At 31.6% G+C, this 5,014-nt stretch overlaps 1 protein-coding gene across 1 annotated transcript in view; it reads right to left on the bottom strand.

Moving 5' to 3' along the window:
• Positions 1-2,305: 2,305 nt before the first annotated feature.
• LOC107729965 (CUGBP Elav-like family member 5) overlaps positions 2,306-5,014 on the bottom strand; it is a 183,493-nt gene continuing 180,784 nt past the window's right edge. Inside the window, exon 13 of the mRNA XM_016540699.1 lies at positions 2,306-2,578. The gene's annotated coding sequence lies outside the window, so the exon portion shown is untranslated. The remainder of the gene's footprint in view (positions 2,579-5,014) is intronic.

Below are 5,014 nucleotides of genomic sequence, written 5' to 3'. Positions count from 1 at the left end.
ATATATATATATATATATATATATATATATATATATATATGTGTGTGTGTGTGTGCATGTGTGTGTGTGTGTGTTTGTGTTTGAGGACCTTGCTGGACTCCAACTAGTTTTAATGATCCATTCCGTATCAGTGATGAAAAAAGAAAGTCTATTTTAAGACCATTACAATTTTTACATTTCTTTAAAAAAATTTTTTTTTTGCACTTTGTGACATTATTTTTCTTGACAATTAAGGACATTTTTGTCCCAAATTCTCATTAACAAATAAAAATCTCATGCTCATTACTATGAAAAAATTAAAGGTAAGTGTATACATCATTATAGCATTTGTCGTTAACTTATAAACATTATCGTATTAAAGCTATTTCCACTTTTTATTTTGGATATTATTACAGTAAGTAATAATGTCAATAACAAAACTAATAGTATAATGATGACTCATATAATAATGCTTTTTGCATTGCAGCAATGAGAATTTGCATGACAGTAAAATGTGCTTAATATCAAAATATCACAATGGTCCTCAAAATTGCTGCCAAAATGTCCTATATATATATATATATATATATATATATATAAGAATTTTAAAAAATGTATTTATGGTATCATATATATTGTATAGCATAAATAAATACATTTAAAAATTATTATAATTTTTTTATTTATTTATATTGGACCTGTTGAACATGTTTTCACGAGATTCGCCCATTTCTAAAGGGAAAACTGTCATAACTGATTCATGTTTTGTGTTGACACATCAGTCAAAGTAACCATACGGTGATCCAAAACGTTGCTCATTTCTGTCTTAATATTAACACATGTACCTTGTTTGACCTGTAAAGCACTTAAGATCCACTTTGTCCCCTGAATATTAATAGTGAGACTGATCATTTTCAGGTTCCAGAGTGAAATGTGCTGTCCAGTCATATTAGCTTCAAGAACTCAGACGTCCTGACGTAACCTCCTAGACGAGACGCAGCGTTTCTCTTCTCCTGACAAAATATTAATGGGACGACGGCACAGAGAAAGTATAGCTTGTTTTGACTGGAGAAAATTTCTTCACAATGGAGAAATTGTGCTGTTGTGGCACGTGACACATTTGCATGGTTGACTGATCATGGCAGGCTGTGCGTGAAAACAATTCTGCTATCTAACATAACAGGTTTGGTCCAAAAAGTTCAACAGTTTCTGTGGGTCAAAACAACTAAGCATGATGTCAAAGTCAACATGAAACGGCATTTGCAACCCATTTTACTTCCGTAATGTGCCATATTTCTAAATAAACATGAATGTATTTATTTATTTGCAATTATGTGCACTGGTGAGTCGTTCAAAATAAGACTAGGAACGCGTATTAAGAAAGTTAACAGGGTCGATTTTGATTTCATGTTGAATTTAAAATAAATGTTCCCATGTTTTGTAGTGGTGATGTGGCCTCACTGGTTTGTTTCTAAACGTTTTCACCTCTAAACACTATTTTTCATACATTTTTGTTCCTTTACATCACTTCTCTTCTTTTTATCGGTGGTTTAGGCCATAACTGTGGCCTGGCTCTACATAAGTACTACGTTTAGGAGGATTCAGTATAAAGCCTCAGTTATCTTCAGATGTTCTCACGTGTTTGGGGAACACAGTACAGAAGTAGCAGGAGCAACAATTCAGTTAAATAGTTTTAAATAGTGATAGCGCTGTAGGAACTGCATTAGACTGATTGCTGGGTATTCAGCACTGTTTTAAACTAACTTAATGCAACATACACATTAGCGGTAAGCGAGCTAACATATATGATACAATGTGATAAATAAATAAAGAAAAACATGGATAAACTGACAGTAATGTTAATGTGAGACTTTTATTTTAACATTAAAATAAACAGAATGAATGAATGAATGAATAAATAAATAACAATTTATTTTACTGTAAGCCCTGCTGTGTACTTGGTAAGCTGATAAAAAATAAATAAAATAAAATGAGAATAATTTAAATGTAAGCCTTGTTGTGAACTTCGTAAGCTGACAAAGCAAAGCAAAACAAAAAAACAGATCAAAAAACAAAACAAAAAACAAAACAAAACAAAACAAAAAAACAAAACAAAACAAAACAAAACAAAACAAAACAAAACAAAAATCAATGCGTCAGTGTCATCTACACATTTTACCGTTAAACCCTCATTATTCCACGCGAGTAAAAGCTACGGCTGTCTTTTGATATGTGCATGGATCCGTCTTTTGCTTTAGCGAACTCTACCAGTCCCAGCCATTCACTGTTCTTCCAAAGTGTTGGGTATATAGCGTTTTTCAAAAGAGAAAAAAGTTTTCAGTTTATTTGTTTTCGTCCTCGTCTCCGCCGTCGCTGTCGTCCCCCGTCACGCCAGTCTTTCATCGCCGTGGAAACACACGCTTTCGTTAAATGCGATATGCTTCACGAAACTCCCTTATGCGCTTGTTTTTCCACTTTGTTTGCTTCTTCGTGTGTTTTTTGTGTTGTTTTTTTGTTTAGTATTTTTTTTTTTTCATGTGCTAGTTTTTCAAGAAAAGTTTCCATCCGTCAAAACGTCAAGACTACAACTGTTCAAAACCTGCCAGAGAGAGAGAGAAAGAGAGAGAAATGGCAGAGTTTGACTCGGGAGACAGACAGCAGCAGCAGAGGAGGAAAACAGCTCAGCTACATGCTGACAGCTTGATATCTGGATGTCAAACCAGGAGCCATCAGGCACAGCCGGAGCCGTGTGAAGCTCAAACTCAGGCCTGCGCTCTTGACATCACATTAAACATGATAGAAGCACCCAGAGAGATGACATGATACAGGTGTGCCGATGGATTGCATCATCCACTCTGCAGCTTCAAGAAAACATTTGACTGTTTGCCAGAAGAGTTTAGCGGAGAAGTTTACGGCTTTAAAGAAGAGATTACTTCATTCAGCACAAGCTTTTATACTCAAAACGTGGGATGTAGCGATACAGACATTTTGATGATAATAATAACTGATTATTATGTCTCATTGGGGCCGATTATAATGGATAAGATGGCTGGTATAAAAAAATAATAATTAAATTATTCTTATTATTTTAGAGTTTTATTTAAAATATAAAATCATCATCATCATTATTGTTGTTGTCAAAAACACTAGTAAAATCATACATCAAAATATTATATAATTTACAATTATGATTTGTAATAATAATAATAATAATTATTATCTTCATTATTTTATTTCACAATTTTATAAAAAATAAAATTGATATTAATAATAATAAAATAATAACAACAACAACAATAATAACAACAATTATTATTATTATTTTGAAAATTTCATTTATTTAAAAACATAAAATTAGTTGTTGTTGTTGTTGTTGTCAAAAACACTAGTAAAATCAGTAATCAAAATATTATATGTTACAATTTTATTATTTAAATTTATAAATCAGAAAAAATAAGGCCTGATATTATTCGCTTGCAGGTAATTACAATAATATTACAGAACTGTAAATTGTACTTAATCTTTACAGCATGCTTTTAAAAACATTAGCAAATTAAAACAATCAACTTAAACTGGTCTTTCCACTTGTTTCGACAGTTTTTAGAGAGAAAAGACACAATTTAAACACTATTAATGCTGTCTTGCAAAGTCAAAGAAACCTCTCACTTTTAATAAAACGTAAATCCGTTCCCCGCACTTGATTCGGGCAAGTGTGTTCACGTAGTGGTTTTCAAGGACCACAATTACAATAATATTACAGAACTGTAAATTGTACTTAATCTTTACAGCATGCTTTTAAAAACATTAGCAAATTAAAACAATCAACTTAAACTGGTCTTTCCACTTGTTTCGACAGTTTTTAGAGAGAAAAGACACAATTTAAACACTATTAATGCTGTCTTGCAAAGTCAAAGAAACCCCTCACTTTTAATAAAACGGAAATCCGTTCCCCGCACTTGATTCGGGCAAGTGTGTTCACGTAGTGGTTTTTAAGGACCAATGTGAATAAATCTAAATTTAAATTCAAAGAGACAAAATAGTTACAAGTGCGACGGTGTTTTAGTGCCACGTTAAAAAAATAAAAAATCTAAGATTACGAGATTAAAGTCGTAATATTTCGAGAATAAAGTCGAAATTACGAGAATAAAGTCGAAATATTTCGAGAATAAAGTCGAAATATTACGAGAATAAAGTCGAAATGTTTCGAGAATAATATTTCGAGAGTAAAGTCGAAATTACGAGAATAAAGTCGAAATATTTCGAGAATAAAGTCGAAATATTACGAGAATAAAGTCGAAATGTTTCGAGAATAAAGTCGAAATATTACAAGAATAAAGTCGAAATGTTTCGAGAATAAAGTCGAAATATTACAAGAATAAAGTCGAAATGTTTTGAGAATAAAGTCGAAATGTTACGAGTAATCGCAATAATTTTGTGCTTTGTTGCTTTTAATATAACACAGCTCAGCTTTCTAATTCTGTCAGTTTTATCACGAAATACAAATTATAAATGTTTTTCCTCTTTATTTAAAGTTTATAGCACAATATAAAAGTGAAGGAACATCAGAAGGCATGAAAAAACAGTATAGCTTAATTTATAATGAAAATAATGTCTCATTATTGTAATATATTGTTTGTATTTCGCTATAAAACTGACAGATTTTGAAAGCTGAGACTTTGGAATATCTCCCGGTGCTCCCAATCCGGGCCATTTGCATGTGCAAAAGGCTAGAATATACTCTCAAAATATTATAACGTTAATCTTTATTCTCTAAACATTTTGACTTTATTCTCGAAACATTTTGACTTTATTCTCATAATATTTCGACTTTATTCTCGTAATATTCCGACTTTATTCTCGTAATATTCCGACTTTATTCTCGAAACATTTCGACTTTATTCTCGAAACATTTCGACTTTATTCTCGAAACATTTCGACTTTATTCTCGAAACATTTCGACTTTATTCTCGAAACATTTCGACTTTATTCTCGAAACATTTCGACTTTATTCTCGAAACATTTCGACTTTATTCTC

This window comes from Sinocyclocheilus rhinocerous, unplaced genomic scaffold (genome assembly GCF_001515625.1).
Source record: "Sinocyclocheilus rhinocerous isolate Xijiao unplaced genomic scaffold, SAMN03320098_v1.1 scaffold638, whole genome shotgun sequence".
Classification (NCBI taxonomy): Eukaryota; Metazoa; Chordata; class Actinopteri; order Cypriniformes; family Cyprinidae; genus Sinocyclocheilus; species Sinocyclocheilus rhinocerous.
This window is presented reverse-complemented; position numbering and strand designations above follow the sequence as displayed.